General features: G+C 47.7%; 1 protein-coding gene across 1 annotated transcript in view; it reads right to left on the bottom strand.

The window, feature by feature from the left end:
• Positions 1-1,853, bottom strand: part of MARVELD3 (MARVEL domain containing 3) — a 134,953-nt gene extending 133,100 nt beyond the window's left edge. Inside the window, exon 1 of the mRNA XM_069635466.1 lies at positions 1,724-1,853. The gene's annotated coding sequence lies outside the window, so the exon portion shown is untranslated. The remainder of the gene's footprint in view (positions 1-1,723) is intronic.
• Positions 1,854-17,410: the final 15,557 nt, after the last annotated feature.

The following is a 17,410-nucleotide window of genomic DNA, read 5'->3' as shown; positions in this document are numbered from 1 at the left end:
TTCATCTCCAGTATTGCTACTGGCCCCAGAGGAAGCAGACAGCCGACGTGCACAGTGAACATTGGTGAGGTGCCCACTCCAGTTCTTATAGACACGGGCGCTTCAGTCTGCATGCCAGTGGCAGAACACTATGAAGCTCTCCCAGGCCCTCCAGTGCTGTCAGAGTCAAAGGCCTGGATATATTCGTTCAGGGGGAGGGGAGGGGGGACACTGCTACCGATTCAAGGAGTGTTTGTGACGTCAGTGTCCCATGGCCAGAACAAGATGAGATTCTTCGTGACGAGTGTAAGCCCGCAATCTCCCTCCTAAGTTGTGCTGCCTCAGAGGACCTTGATATAGTACATTTTACGCTGGCCGTATACCACACGGACATAGACCGCCTTCTGCAGCGTTTTGACAGTGTTTTTCAAGGGGTCGGAAAGCTAAAGGGGGATCCCATTAGGCTTCACATTGATGGATCTGTGAGGCCGACAGCCCTCAAACACCAGAGGATACCCTTCCACCTACGGGCCCAAGTGGAGAAGGAGCTTCAGTCGCTCATTGACTTGGACATTATTGAGAGGGTTGAAGGCCCGACCCCATGGGTCTCCCCGATTGTCGTTGCCCCAAAGCCCAAACAGCCAGGAGCCATCCGCATCTGCGTGGATATGAGGCTGCCTAACATCGCAATCAAAAGGGAGCGTCACCTCAAGCCCACGCTGGATGACATCGTCGGCGAACTACAAGGGGTGAAGCCATCATGGTGTGCTCTTGGTTACAGTACTGGCATTATCAGGCAAAGCCAAGATGAGTAGGTTCTTGCAGCGTCTGGTACTGCCATGCAGACAGTAAAAGCCTTGGCATTATTGGGCAAAACAATCATGGGTGCGGTCTTACTGTAACAGTACCTGTGTTATTGGGAAAATTAAAAATAAGTGCGTGATTACGCTGGCTGACAGTATTAGGCAAAGCCAGTATGGGTGTAGTCTTAAAGTGGACATGCTGACATAGATTGTAGGTATTGGCATGTTGGTGACGTGCTGTCCATTGTTTTCTTTTTAAATTGCGTTACCCACATAACCAACTCCTCACTTCAAGTGTAGTGAAAATGCACTATTGTTACCAATTCTTTAAAAATAGTTTGGTCCCACGAAGCTCAGTTTGTTGTTTTGGGCTCTGCCACTTTTCTCATAAGCGTATGCTTACGATTATTTATGCACCCCCAACTAAAAAACAGAAGACTACCAGACACCGCTGGGATCTTGGACTAGATCAGTATGCACACATAATTTAAACTCTGGACTTGTTCATTTTACTACCTAATCTCGGGCTCTTAAGGGTGGACTTGTGCTTTGGTGCCCAAATGCTGTATATGAATCCCCACCAAACTTGCCTCTACTGCCTTTGCACCCTGGCCCGCAACTCCTCTTCACATTCCTTGCCTAAACTCAGCACCCTGCATTTACAGCTCGATTCTTGCTACTGTACTCCCCTTGGCCATTAACCTCTCATAGCCGAAGGTGATCTGAAAACAACACAGAGGGGCGTTTAATTATAATCCCATAAAAGTGATTGCTGTGAATAATAATTGTCACAACAGAACAATTTACGTTTGCGCCTCTACCAAATGAATACAATGCTTATCATCTGGCCCTTCAAATCATAAGGATATGAGAACGCGACTCGTCCCATTCCCTTCCTGTGCTACGTGCACTCCCAATCCGCATTCACGCCGTCGATTTACCTTCTCTTGGGGACCACACTCCTGTTTGTTCTGTTTCTCCTTTTCGGACACTCGAACAAAGCCAAGTCTGAATATAACTGCGGGAGTTCGTCCCACTCCGCTCTGTCCTCCCTGGTGTACCCGAGTTTGGACACGCCCCCAGCTCACCTGCTGAACCTACACGCCACCTGTGCAAAAGAACGCTCTCGCATACTATTTGAGCCAGGAAGATACGTTGTGTCAGTACGAGTGCTTCTACAACATAAGGGGCTGTTTCCTAAACAGAGCCATGTGTCACTGTGTACATCACAGACAACCACAACTTTTTTTTCCAAACAGGTACAAATGCGATATTGTTGAGACAGAAAAACAAATGTGTCCCATTCAAAGATGGCCGTTGAGTTCCCGAGGGTGCTTTGATTACGGATGAAATAACGTTACCATGGAAAGAAAGAACGGCTACAACGAAAGATGTTCCACAGGGAAACATAAAGTGCAAGCCATATTGGATGAGGAAGAAGTTATCACTCTTCATAAACAGTGCCGGAAATTGGCAACATTTACTGTGGAACCCTTATCCTCCACCCAGAGCTCTCAAGTTTCCCGTGGGTATTAGTGAGAAAACCAGCCAGTCCCTTCTTCCCCCTTTGGATTCTGGGAATTGTAGGTTTGGAATTTAGGGAAACTACAAGTCCCAGAATTCTAAATCAAATCATAACTGGGTGGCCTCCTCACGCAGGGCCACGTGAAACTTCAGAGCTCAGCCCATTCCATCGGGTGCGTGCCGGGGGCAGTATTATGACTCTAAGCGGTATTGTATAAGTCAGGTGTCACAGGAGTACCTCACACAGGCAGTTTCTAGTCAACTTGATGCCCAGGCCGAAACACAATGCCCCGCCACAGACTGGCAATAATCTTTCCCAAACTACACCTCTGTTTCGCTCAACAAAAGCCCTCCTCAATATCAATAAATCACTGCTGTACAAATGAAGCTGGGGTTATTACATTGTGATTCAAGTACTTCACAGAAGAAAAGCAACGTACTCAACTATATTGAAAAATGGGATGGGTTTTCATTGTTGTCGAAAGCTGCCTGCAGTTGGATATTTTCTGTTCAAGACGCTAGCTGTTGGAATGGCAATATGTATTCTGAGCAATGCTGCTGACATACATTGCGCTCATTGCCTCCCTGAAAATGAGCTTTACAGTGGCAATACTTGCATACATTGTCGGAAAGGGGTGTCATGAAAATGTACGTAGTGTAAATTCTCCGGTGTGCTGTTGGTGACTGGAATAATTTGATTTTTACCCCCTCCTTTCCCCTTACCTTACCGGCCCCCCTGCGATTGGGAGAGCCTTTTTTCTCCTGTGGTCTTCTGAAGCTGCAGCTCTGGCAACAATCATGCTCCTTACAGTTACTGGTGCTAGAGGGCTTCAGTTCATGGGACCAGTGCCGGCACCCTGTGCAAGATTTTTGGGGCGCCCGCCCCAGACTACAAATACCAGAAAGCAAAGGCGCAGCGTGATTCTTAAATAGGCGTTCGCGCCCAGCCTCTGTCAAATGACTTTAATAGAAAGTCATTGACTGACACTTTAAAGTGGGGCGGATCACACAATATACACAATGTAAAATGCCATGTAATTTACATGACACTTTACGTTGTGTGAGCTGGCAGCGCCCTTTTATCTGCAGTGAACGTGTGCCACCGCACAACTTGATTGCCCCTTGAGCCTGCTCTGCATAGGACAGACAGCAGTTACAGAGGTGTAGTCAGGATTGTCTAGCAAGTGGGGCCTGAAGCTAATGTAGTTGAGCCCACTGCACTAACATCTGTAAATGCCCACACAGCGCTACTGAGTGTGCATTTACAGATTTTGGGTGGGCTTTGCCCGCGGGCCCTTCTCAGTCTACACCTGTGCAGTGATAGAAGTGTACCAAAAAAGTAGTAACTGTGACTCTGACGGGGGACAGAGAAGGAAGGAAGGGAGCAACGTACAACACATTTTTCAAGAGTTGCAGTCCAGCTGGTTGACAGCCAATTGAGTTGAAACAGATTTCAGTTTAGCTGTAACTCATAGGTGGTAAAGTGAAGAAGTGTACTTTAACTTCACAAAGAACATTACCGGAATGGTGAAAACGGTTGCATAAAGCACTGGAGCTGTTAACAGTAAAAAATAAAAGTAGTGGAACACTGCTCCCGACCGTTCCTGCTCACTTCGACCACTGTGCCTGTGAAGCAATAGCTGCAGTGTCACCAATGTTCTTTTTCGTCCTCTCTGTTTCTTGGACTTTGTAGCTGGAGCAGATCTTTTACAGACCGAAGATTGCTGTGGCTCAGCAGGGAACACAGAGCTCCCTCAGTCTCCAAAACAGCAATCAAGTCTGGGTGCAGGATAGGACAGGACATGATATGATATATGATATGATATGGCACTCATAACGCGCCTATACACAAGTGTTTCAAGGTGCGACGAGGCAAGGGGGAGAACAGAGGAAAGATAGAGACAACGATCTTACTAGGCCAGGTGACATTAAGATCGCACAAGTGCAGGGGATTGGGGGAAGGGGAAAAGTGAAAGGGGAAGGGGAAATGCAGTACATAGGATAAACAGTGAATAAATAAGAACAATAAATAAGAAGTGCGGCCAGCTGGTGGCAGGTACAAGGGTAAGTGCAGACATCGGGTGTCAAATGCTGGAAGGGGGCTGTGGGGATACAGAAACAGCCCCAGAGTGCAAGGGTTGCCGGGGGGAGGCAGTGCAGGTGTTTAACTGGCGGGGTGTCATGAATCGCAGGGTGCGCCCCTTTTGGGCCTCATGATCCCTGTCACAACGGGCTTATACACATTAATACTTCCAATATGGCCGTCCAGCGCATTCCCTTCTCGCTCCATGCGTTGGACGTAACCTTTCTCTATTTTTAGACCAAGCTTTCCGCGGCTCCGCACGTCTCAATGCTATTGCGAAGTAGCGATCAGACGTGTGCTCCGTAGCTCGCGGTTCTTCTCTTTTTCCACTCCGCTTTCCCTTCCTTGACCCCCCCCCTTCTTCTTACCTCCTGGATCCGAGTTCTAGCGAACTTGCATTGCCTCCTGGATTCGGTCTCCTGGAAAACTGAATGCATTCTGGATTCGGCAGAGACACGGGCCGTCTTCTTCAAAACCCGTTCCATCCATCAGAAGGCAGCAACCAAGGACACCGGTAAAGAACGGACTCAGGTGAGAAAGGGGGAACTCCTTGACAGTTTGAGACGCCACCTAATCGAAGGCGATATCGACATGGAGGCTGCCGTGCAGGACTTGATGCGTCGAATGCAGGAACTATCAACCGAGGTACAGAATCTGAAAGCGGAGAACGCAGCTCTCAAACAATTGGTCCTATCCCGGGATTCTGCTACAAAAGAAAGTGTTATACTGGGCAGCGTCGTGGATAAGTACGATGGCTCAGCAAAGACCCTTCGTGCATTCCTGGATTCATGCTTGGTTCACTTTACCTTCAAGCCTTACTACTTTGCGACCCCCAGGGCCAAGGTGGGTTTTATAATTTCTCACCTTTCCGGGAATGCCTTGACTTGGGCCACTCCCCTCGTTAACTCTAGTGATGCCCTCTTGGACGATTATGATGGGTCTATAAGGGCCCTAAAAGACATGTTTGACCGCCCTGAGCAGGTCTACAGCGCACAAGAACGCTTGTTAGACTTTCAGCAAGGGGCCCAGGATATGCTCACGTATGTGACCTGATTTAAACAACTGGCAAAGGAAGCTGACTGGTCCACTGAGGCGAGTTTTACACTGTTCAGGAGAGGATTGAACGAAGAAATTAAGGATGAGCTGGCCAGAGTGGCACGACCAAGCTCGTTCCAGGCATTAATGGATCTTGCCATGCAGATTGACTTCCGTACCCAGGAAAGGAAGTCAGAAAAGAAAAGATCCAGGAGATCTCCTTCCAAGGTATCATTTGAGGGTACCCCCAGACCAGACATCAACCCAAGCCCAGTCTCAGAATCCGAGCCCATGCAGATTGGGGCCTTTCGTGGACCCATATCTCCACAAGAGAGAATGAGGAGAATTCATACGGGCTTGTGCATGTACTGTGCCTCAGATAAGCATTTGGTTAGGGAATGTCCTTTAGCACCCCCTCGGCGTTCGGGAAACGCCAGCTCCCGATCCTAGATGGAGCAGAGCTTCGGGAGAGAGATGTTTGCTCCACATCCATTCCATCCTTGAACTCTCCTGGACAAAACAATTTGGTGGTACTACAGGCCTTTTTATCACCATCCAAGAATACGAACTATTCCATTGTGGCCCTGGCAGACGGCAGAGCTATGGGAATATTCATCGATCATGAGTGGGTTGCTAAACATCAGATTCCCTACAAAACACGAAGCACCATCCAACCTGTGGAAGCTATCAACAGAAGACCCCTCACATCAGGGCCCATAAGCCTGCAGACCAAGGAGATCCAGCTTTCAATAAATCACCATCAAGAGCTGATCAGATTTGACATTATTAAGTCAGCTCATTACCCCTTGGTATTGGGCATGCCCTGGCTACAGAAACACAACCCATATATCAACTGGTCTGCGGATTCTCTATTCCTAGGCTCGGAGTTTTGCATGTCTCACTGTCTATCCCTAGAACCTCCATTAACACACCCAAAGGAACCAACAAAGGAACAACAGACACCACTAATAGTATCCAATGTCATGCAAGTTCCTGAGGCCTACCAAGCATATGCTGATGTGTTTTCGACTGCCATTGTCCAGGCCTTACCCCCACACAGACCTGAAGACTGCGCAATAGATCCGGAACCCTCTGCAGTGATTCCCTTCGGCAGGATGTTCATTCTTTCCGAACCAGAGAAGAAGGCCCTAAGAGAATACCTGGATACAAACCTTGAAAATGGCACCATAAGACCTTCTAAATCTCCTGCTGGTGCTTCTCTATTCTTTGTTCCCAAGAAGGATACCAAGGAACTCAGACCCTGCCTTGATTATCACAGGCTAAATCAATGCACCCTCAAGGACCGGTACCCGTTACCCCTGATTTCGGATATCCTGGAAGCTGTGAGAGGTGCAGTAATATTCACCAAGTTGGATCTCAGGGGCGCCTATCAGTTGATCCGTGCCAGGGAAGGGGATGAATGGAAAACCGCCTTCAGAACACCCTTTGGCCATTATGAGTATCTAGTCATGCCCTTTGGATTGGCTAACGCCCCGGCAATTTTCCAACGCTTTATGGACAGGGTGTTTTCTGACATGCTGTTTCTCTTTGTTATTGTATATCTGGATGACATACTGATCTTCTCCAAGGATCCTATACAACATGAAAAGCATGTGAAGGCAGTGTTGCAGAGACTCCGAGATCATAAACTTCTGGCCAAACCTGAAAAATGCTTGTTTCATGTGACCTCCATCCATTACCTAGGGTTTATTCTTACCCCAGAAGGAATTGGTATGGACCCTTCAAAGGTAAAAGCCATAATGTCCTGGCCTGCTCCTACTTCCGTGAAACAAATTCAATCCTTCCTGGGACTTGCCAATTTCTACCGGAAATTCATATCTAATTTCTCCGAGATAGTACAACCGATTGTTGCTCTCCTGAAGAAAGACACTCCTTTCCTCTGGTTAACACCACAAGATATGGCGTTCCAGCGTTTAAAGGCAGAGTTTACACAAGCTCCTATCTTGGCTCAACCCGATACTAGCCGTCCCTTCCTGGTAGAAACGGACGCTTCAAATTACACCATTGGCGCAGTCCTGAAACAAGAATTAGGAGATAAACTGGAACACCCAATTGCTTACCTCTCATGAACCCCGACTCCTAGTGAAATACATTATTCAGTCCTGGAAAAAGAATTGTTAGCCATTCGCCAAGCCTTCACTGAGTGGCGACATCTACTTCTGGGAGCTAAACATCCAGTTCAGGTCCGTACGGAACCACTGGAACCTCCAGATTCTACAGTCTTTGGAGAGTAGAAACAGTCGTCAGGCGCGCTGGGCATATTTCTTCGCCCAGTACCAGTTCCATATCACTCATGTTCCTGGATCACAAAACCTGATTGCCGACGCCTTATCTCGACGACCTGACTACGAGCCCACTGAAGACAAGGCATATCCTCAGATGTTTTCCCCCACGATCTTTGTGGCCCAGGCAGTCAACCTCCTTGAAGAAATCCAAGCCCAAACCCAATCCTCTGATCTGTGGAAGGACACATCCAAAAGAAATCAATGGAATATAAAGGTCCGGGAAGGTTATTTGTTCAAGGACAATGTATTGGTCATCCCTACAAAAAAACTACAACAGAGAATAATGAATCTCTATCATGATACCCTACACTCCGGACATTGTGGTGTCACCAATACCCTCTGTCTGATACAAAGGCAATTCTGGTGGCCTAGGATGAGACCCGACGTACGGCAGTACATTCAATCCTGTGTTGTCTTCAGCCAAAATAAACACAATAACAAGAAACCAGCGGGCCTTCTACTACAACCTACACTGCCAACAAGGCCTTGGGAGATTATCGCTACGGACTTCATTGTGGAACTGCCACCTTCCCGTGGGTACACCACCATCATGGTTACCATAGACTTGTTCACTCATATGGCTCATTTTACGCCCCTGGGTAAATTACCATCCTCTTCTGAACTCGCAGGAATCTTCCTGGAACACATATTCCGTTTGCATGGACTCCCTTCCAAGATCATTTCGGATCGCGGACCTCAATACATCTCACAATTCTGGAAACATCTCTTTCAATGCTTAGGGATCCAACGTGCCCTTTCGTCAGGTTACCACCCTCAAACCAACGGAATCACAGAACGTGTCAATCAAACCCTGGAACAGTATCTTCGATGCTTCGCCACCAAGGTCTAGGATGACTGGTCGCTCCTGATACCCGTGGCTGAATTTGCTTACAATAATTCTGACCATTCGGCACTTATGATCAGTCCCTTTTATTGCAGTCAAGGATTTCATCCATCGGTCCTGCCTTCTGTTCTTCCTCAATCTACACCAGTACCTACAGTTGACTCCTGGATCGAAACCCTTGTCAACATACATAAGGAAGCCAAAGAATTCTTGGAGAAGGCCAGGAAACAGACCAAGAAATATGCAGATTCCAGAAGAAGACCTGGCCCTTCTTATGCAGTCGGTGATCGGAATCTGGTTATCCTCAAAATTACTACCCCGACATCTACGACCTAGTAAACTGGCCGCTCGGCACTATGGTCGATTTTCCATTAAAGAAATTATAAATCCTATTTCTTATCGGATCAAATTGCCTGAATCCTGGAAGAAGATACACCCAGTCTTTCACACATCTTTACTGAAACCCTACTATCCATCCTCCCAAAAACCCTCCAGACCTCCTCCTATACTGGTCGATGACCAATTGGAATATGAGGTATCTCGGATTTGTGATTCCAGGTATAGAAGGGGTAAGCTTCAATACCTGGTTGAATGGAAAGAATATCCTCCTAGCGAAAGAACCTGGGAGCCTGTCTCAAACATCAAGGCCCCACGGCTGCTCAGAAGGTTCAATCTCATCCACCCGGGCAAACCAGGAGGGAAGGGTCTTCGGAGGAGGCATGCTGTCATGAATCACAGGGTGCGCCCCTTTTGGGCCTCATGGTCCCTGTCACAACGGATTTATACGCATTAATACCTCCAATATGGCCGTCCAGCGCATTCCCTTCTCGCTCCATGCGTTGGACGTAACCTTTCTCTATTTTTAGACCACGCCTTCCGCGGCTCCGCGTGTCTCAATGCTATTGCGAAGTAGCGACCAGACGTGTGCTCCGTAGCTCGCGGTTCTTCTCTTTTTCCACTCCGCTTTCCCTTCCTTGACTCCCCCCCCCTTCTTCTTACCTCCTGGATTCGAGTTCTAGCGAACTTGCATTGCCTCCTGGATTCCTGGATTCGGTCTCCTGGAAAACTGAACGCATTCTGGATTCGGCAGAGACATGGGCCGCCTTCTTCAAAACCCGTTCCATCCATAAGAAGGCAACAACCAAGGACGCCGGTAAAGAACGGACTCAGGTGAGAAGGGGGGAACTCCTTGACATGGGGAGGGACCTCTGCCCAAGAACAGAGGGTAGCCAGGTGACCAGTGCAGTTTCAGTCAGGACTTCAGCATGGGAGAGGAGGAGAGAAATCAGAAGCAAAGGGGAAGGTCTTGAGCAGGGAGGCTGTTCCAGAGGGAGGCCCCAGTTGAAGAAAGAGATCTACCACCAAAGCGTTGCTTGGAGAAGCAACTGACCCTGAGAGAGTTGGAGGCGGATGAGTGAAGAGCTCAAGAAGGAAGATATTTAGTAAGAGAGAGTTGAAGGTATTGAAGCCCCAGTCTCAGAAGGCCTTGTGGACAATGTAGAGGGGTTTGAACTTAATCCTTTCAGCCACTGGGAGCCAGTGCAGAGATTTCAGTCCTGGAGAGATACGATCCCTGGGCTTGAGGTCAAGGACAAGTCTTGCAGTCCTGTTTTGGATGAGTTGCAGAGGGCAGAGAGTTGAGGCAGGCAGATTTAGAAAGAGACTGTTGCAGTAATCCAGTCTAGAGAGAACCAGAGCTGTGGAGACAGTGAGCTACTGGGGGAAGTAGAGGAAAGGAAGAATACCTCTGAGGAGGTGCAGCTGGTACTGTGACTTCTTAGAGACGTCAGAGATCTGAGGAGAGAAGGAGAGTGTGGAGTCGAAGATGACACCGAGGTTTTTAGCCTCACAGGTGGGAGCAGGAAGAGGGCCAAGAGAGGCCGGCCAGAGAGTGACAGGAAAGGAGGGAGCGGGTGTACTGATGAGGAGAATCTCAGACTTACTGGAATTAAGGCAGAGATCATTGATGGCACACCACTCCTGGATAGCAGACAATCGGAGATGAGAGAAGGAGAAGAGGTGGCTGAAGGGAGCCTGAAAATGAGCTGAGTGTCATCCGCATAGCACTGAGTATTGGTTAAACAGCCAGGGAGAGAGGTTAGACCCTGGGGAACACCACAGGTAGAGATAGAGATAGAGATAGAGGAGAGGAAGGGGACATGGGAGCAAATAACCAGCAACAAGGCCCAGGCAGCAGGAGAGGCACATGTTGAATTTCCCTGGGAGACGGGAGGAGTTGTGGGGGGCAACATGGCCAGATTTTAGGGAAGTTCCATTGCAAGTATAGGAACAGTTAGCACATATTCCATTTCCTGGAGGCTGCCCGGGTTCCGGAACACCAGCGCACTCAGCGCCCCTGCCTGGATGGTCTGGAAAACACAGGATGACTCAGCAACACGTTCCTATTGAAAGGGGCAAGATAGGTGTGCCAAGCCATGGTATGGCTCAGATTTTCAAGGGTTTGGGAACATATCAAGGACAGATGCATGGAGGTTTCAGGAAGGATGTATTAAGAAGTGGAGGCAAGTGGAGTTTGCTGGTGTTCACTGGGAGAGCCCTCACCTAGCAGTGAACGCCCAACAGTGAAATCAGCAGTTGCCAAGGACTGTATTTAAAAAGGTCTCCATCTGGTGGAGAATGGCACTGCACATGAAAAGCCCGACAGGAACACTAACTCAACTGCAGGTAAGATGGCATGCCCTCTTTGACTGTCCCTCTGATTGCTGTGCTGAACAAGATCCGGAAAGCCCGAGTGCAATGGCAAAGAAAATCCAAAAGGGAGAGGGCCTTAGTAGCTCAAGCAAGCCTGCAGGGGCTTCAATATTTATACCAGAGGATTTAATTCCGTGCCAGGATGAAACTGTATTCCATGGCCGGAGCGGTGAAGGAGAAAAGGCTGTTCGAGTAAGCGAGGAAGGTGGACAAACGTCTCCCACGGCGAAGTTCCAGCTGCTAACTGCAGCCGAGCTTGCTCTCGGTGAGAGGGGAGGGGAGTACAATGCTGCCTTGCTAGTTATTCTGCAGGAGGCGTCCCAACTATTGGGACTGTCTGCAACAGCAGTCACGTTCAAAGATCAAGAGCCAATAACTGACTTGGAGGAGGGTGTGAAAAGAGGACTTGAGGATCTGCAGATTTTAGAACATCAAGCAGACAAAGTGAAGTTACGCCCCCGGAAACAGGGGGAGTCAGAGTCCCAAAAACAATTGCCTTTCCAGGCTGTTTTGACTGATAGGAAAGATCTAAAAAATTCTGAGCTAGGTGCGCCGCTGGCTAGAGAACTGACTGATTTGATGGAAAAAATAACCTGTCAAAAAAGGAAAAGTCTAGCGACTATCAAGCGGTGGGAACACGGATGTTTCAAAACCACCAGATCCTGATGTAGGTGTAAGGATCAAGACCCCCACCGGATCGAAATTAGTCTGCAAACAAATTTGTGCCCTACCTACACCGACAAATTCAGAACAAAGGAACGAAAAGACAGGCAACAATGTAGGTGGGCAGAGAGTCTCGAGGGAAGCTCAGAAATTTAGTATGAGCTATAATGCTATTCCATCACCATCTGTTAGGCAGAACCCTGTGCAGTTCCCTTAGGGACCACTGCAAAAGATTTAAGACTACAGGTGTTGGCAGTAAACCCACTTGGTAGCAGTCTGTACCACCCAGATTTACCTGGCAGCTGTGGCTGAGCAGTCAGACTTCCCTCAAGAAGAGTTAGGCAGTATGCAAAGTATACTCAATAGGCACTCAGATACAATAATACAAGCAAACACTGACCAGAGCTTTGGTATCAAAGTATATAATTATTTATTTAAAAACACACAGTTGAAACACTCCAGCACTCTTATTGTAACATCTCCTACACACAGTTACTATTATGATATATACACCCCTTTTTCCCTATTAGAAAAGTCACAGTAAAACAACACTTATTTTCATACAGAGGTGAGCGCTTAACTAGATTGCACTGTAATAAGTTTGTGAAAAAGGGAGGGAAAAAGGCAGCATATGAAGAGGTACACCACTCTACGATTCAAAAACACTGTTAGCAAGGCAGAGAGCGAAAAGTCACTGGTGAGCCAACGTCCAAAGGCTGGGCCCACTCTTAGAGAGAGCGGAGCACAAATGCGCCCAAGATCACACAGTTACACTAGGCTTAGAAAGTCTTGCAGAGGGTTCAGAAAAGAGTTTAGAGAGGCTTAGAAAAGTTTAGCCAGGGTGTCCCAGGCTAACCCAGGTTCGAAAGCCGGGGGCTAAATCTACCCCGTACAGTCGGTAGCAAGGGAAGCCAGGCGGGACACGGTACCTTAAGTGGGAAGGATCCTCCAGCGGTGGCAGTTGTTCCTGGTAGTGGGTGCAAGTTGCATCGTCGTCCAGGGGAAGAGAAGATCTCGACTTGGAGGAAAGATGAAGGTCGTTGCACTACCAGGGCAGAAACCAGCCGCGTAGTTTTCCGGTTAAAGGTGGTACCTTTGTCTCGCGGTCGTGGTAAAACGTGGTATCCCGGTTGCCGGGGTGCTTGGCACGGGCAAGGCGGCCACGAGATACACCGGGAAAGCGCAAAGACGGTGAAACTGGTTATCCCCACCAGTTAAAGGAAGAAGACTCTCCGGCGGGAGATCTCCTCTGTCGTTGGGAAAAGTGGTGAGACGGTCCAGCAGGGCTCCACCGGTAGTGGTGTCGTGGCAGGTCGGCTCAGCTTCTCCCTCATCGGATTCTTAGGTCCTGTGGCGACTTCTGAAGTTCCAGTCCCCAAAGCCCTGCTTTTATGCAGCAAACCCACATTCACTCAGCCTAGCTGTCACTCAAACATGCTAAGTGGTGAGCCGGCCGGCTCACCACTTGGGCCAATCAGGACGGAGTGCGACTTGAGTTGCCTAGGCAACTCAGTCCAGGGTGCCTAAATTCCCCTCCACCCCTCCTAAGCACCCCAGTCATAGTGGCACCACTGTGGAGGGCTTCTGTGGAGAAGCCCGCCAAAAAGTGGAACAAAGGGCTCGACTTGGGTTGGAGTCACAGAAGGGAACACAAACGCCATTTTAGAATCAAGTTTTGGCAAAAAATACCAACCGGAGAATTAATATTAATTAAATAAACCGGCGGTATGTTCGAGGCTACCGTAAATAATTAAATAAAGATAGTAGCCTAAAACAATGGGAAATCCCATAGGAAAATATTTGCGGTTGAATATAAAAAGTAGTATCCACTGCCACCAGCCAAAACTCGATCAGGGGGGACGGAGACGTTCCCCCTCGACTAACAGACCCCGGGGCAATTGAATTGCCCCAGCCAGTACGTCCACAATATGATGGTTTGTAATGGTTCCGTTCAGAATTTAAGACTAGTAAAGTCAATGGTGACTTTACATGCCCTGGGAGACCGTAGTCAGTCCCAGGGTATGGAGTCTATACTGGGGGTTCACTATGACACCCCTGTGTCACTGCACTGAGTGTGCTGTGTAACACACATCACAAAAACACATGAAGCCCTATGGAGTAAAAGACCCATACCCCATTAAACACATCTAGATTCAAAGAAACACACTCAAATCATGCCCAAGAGTGAGGGTAAAAGAGTCTCACTCTTGGCAGGAGAAAAAAATAAACCCCAAAAATCCAGCAAAGCTGCTGGGGGACTCACTAGGTTAGGAAATTCAGCCTAAACAGAGAATTCTCCCTAACACTCCCCCCCCCAGACTTAGGGACAGGAGGATTTAATCCACTCCTGGATGAACCTCATACCTCTAGTCGATGACATACATCCTAGAGAGTCCATCAGCATTTTGATGGTGACACCTTGACCTATGTTCTATGTCCCAAGCAAAGGTTTTCCTTTCCTTTGTAGGCTATATGACCTACAAACCCTTTGAGGAACATCAGTCTTTTTAAAGTTATAGGGGACCTGGTTGACCAGTCCCTCAGAAGTGCTTACTACTTCTGAACCTGTGTTAGGCTTTTTCAAGGGGTCCTTATAAAGGATTCCCTTAGATCTGGAGGGGCCTCCAAGGTTCCTCACCACCTCTCTTGTGGGAGCAGGTTGGGTCTTAGGCCTCTTGGTTGGAGGGGTTGGAGATAGGCAATGTACCTGCTTCCCCTTCCTCTTAGATCTAACCTTACCTACTTTATGAGCTTCCCCCCTAATACTAGGATTTGAGTTGGGGTCTTCAGTAGAAGGTCCAACAGTCTGAAGGTTTTTGGCCTTAGACTTTTCTTTCCTGGTTTTCCACCAGCATTGAGAATTACCAGTTCTCTCAGGCCTAGGTATGGGTCCAGTAGGTCTATCCTCCGCTTCCTCAGAAGCAGGGGGAGTCACAGACTCTGAAACTGGGGGAACAATGATGGAGCTTGGTTGGGGCTCCCATTTCCTTAATGTACTAGCCTGAAATGTGCCTGGGTTAGAGGTCAACTTACTAACACCAGGGCTTGTAGTGGGGGTCTCATTAGAGGTTCCCACAGGCTTAGAGGGGTCCTTTAAGGTGGCCTCTCTAGCCAATTTGGTTAGGTTCTGGGTCTCCATACTGGGAGGCCTGGGGGTATGTGACATTACTCCTAGAGTTCTCAGGTCATTCCCCAACAGGACTTTCCCAGGCACCTCAGTCTGCACACTGACAGGGATCCTCACTGTCATGTTGTCACACTGAATGAGGGCTGGTAGAATAGGAACCATCTGGACAGGGCCTCCAGACATCTTAGTGGGACCTTTGGGTGCTCTTGCCACATCCTCAGGTTGAAAGAAGCTTTCATCCACTACTGTTCTGCTGGCCCCAGTGTCTCTCCTGGCAGGAGTATCCTGGCCATTGACAAGAACACTGTCCACATAATACACCTTAGAGTTAACAGGTAGGGAGTTATACACAACCCTATTCTGGGGACTAACCAGACCCATAGGCTCTAAGTTTACAGTTGCTTGAGGACCCAAGGGTTCTTCAGCAAAGAGTTCAAAGTGGGCACTAGCCATCTGTACTTCATCCTCAGGAGTGAAGGCTAAGGAGACTGTGCTGATCCCTGCAGGTTTACCCTTGCATCTGGGATCCCCTTCGATATGGTCAGTAGCCTTACAGATATAACATTGTCCAAATGCTCTCTGAAAGGGTGGCTTGTTCTGACCTCCTTCTGGTTGTTGACCAGAAGGTACACTAGCCTGATTTGGTTTACCCTGGGGCTTACCCTGGTTATTCTGTTGTTTGGGGCCCTCTTTGGTATGGGAGGTATTAGAATTCTCTGGATTCACTTTAGGTGGCTGCTTTCCCTCATCCTTTTTCTGAGTGACCCCTGAATCCTTGTGAGTGGCCCTGTTGGCAACCCACAAGTCAGCAGCCTTAGCTAGTTTTCGGGAATCTAATTCCTTTGAATCAGCCAAGTGCTGTCGGAGCTCAGGAGAGCAGGCATCATAAATTGACTCCAACATAAAAAGATTTTTCATACCTTCATAACTGTTCACCTTGTAACCCTTAATCCATCCCTCTAAGTTTTTCAAACATTCACTCACCCAGGTAGCCCAAGGGGTACCATCATTCTTTTTGAGGGTCCTAAACCTCTTAAGATACTGGGAAGGGGTCTTCCCAAACCTAGCTATCAAAGCTAGTTTCACACATTCATACTCTTTCCTATCCTCCTCCCCCAACTCCATTACACATCAGTTGCAACAGGGGGAAACCTAGAGAACAACCAGGAGAGTAAGTCATTTCCTGTGATGTTCTGGAGCCCATGATTATATTCAAACAGAGACAACCAATCCAACACATCCAACTTAGGCTCATACATACCAACCAATTCTTTAGGCATCCGGGGTCTTTTAGGACTGGAACTTCTAGAGGAGCCAGAGAGAGAAGCATTTTCGACAGATAATTTCTTCATTTCTAGCTCATGCTTGAGCTCCATTTCCCGTAGCCTTAGTTCTTGATTCATTTCCTGATGTCTCTGTTCAGCCAGAGTATTCAGTTTCTTGAACTCTAGTTCAAGTTTCATTTTCTCTAATTCGAGATATTGAGGACTTAGGGTGGGACTTGGTAAAGGCCCAGTAGGTACAGCAGGTAGGGCAGACAGAGGCCTAGGGGGGACAGTCACAGCAGCCTCACCCTCCTCTTCTGACTCTTCCTCAAGATTATCAACATTTGGATCAATATCAATTTCTATACTGTTATCTACATTTTCTGGCATGGTAGGTTCCTCAGACCCATCATCCAGACTTTGGTTAGCTAACAACCTTTCTATTAACTCCATTTTCTTGCCTTTAGTCAGGAGGTTATTGTGCTTACACAATACTCTTAAACAATCAGCAGTTTTTGTAGCAAGGGATTCTTGATTATAGGTTTCCATAGTTGACATGTTAGAAAGATTACTTTTTCAGTGCTAAGCTTTGTGGTTAGTTGTACTAAGGTATCCTAAAGCACTCTAAAGTGTATACTCAATACAAATCCCACCGCTGTACACCAGTGTTAGGCAGAAACCTGTGCAGTTCCCTTAGGGACCACTGCAAAAGATTTAAGACTACAGGTGTTTGCAGTAAACCCACTTGGTAGCAGTCTGTACCACCCAGATTTACCTGGTAGCTGTGGCTGAGCAGTCAGACTTCCCTCAAGAAGAGTTAGGCAGTATGCAAAGTATACTCAATAGGCACTCAGATACAATAATACAAGCAAACACTGACCAGAGCTTTGGTATCAAAGTATATAATTATTTATTTAAAAACACACAGTTGAAACACTCCAACACTCTTATTGTAACATCTCCTACACACAGTTACTATTATGATATATACACCCCTTTTTCCCTATTAGAAAAGTCACAGTAAAACACCACTTATTTTCATACAGAGGTGAGCGCTTAACTAGATTGC

The sequence above is a fragment of the Ambystoma mexicanum genome, chromosome 1q (assembly GCF_040938575.1).
Source record: "Ambystoma mexicanum isolate Mex_15411 chromosome 1q, UKY_AmexF1_1, whole genome shotgun sequence".
NCBI classification, from domain to species: Eukaryota; Metazoa; Chordata; class Amphibia; order Caudata; family Ambystomatidae; genus Ambystoma; species Ambystoma mexicanum.
Note: the sequence above shows the minus strand (reverse complement) of the source record. Positions and strands in the feature narration are given on the sequence as shown.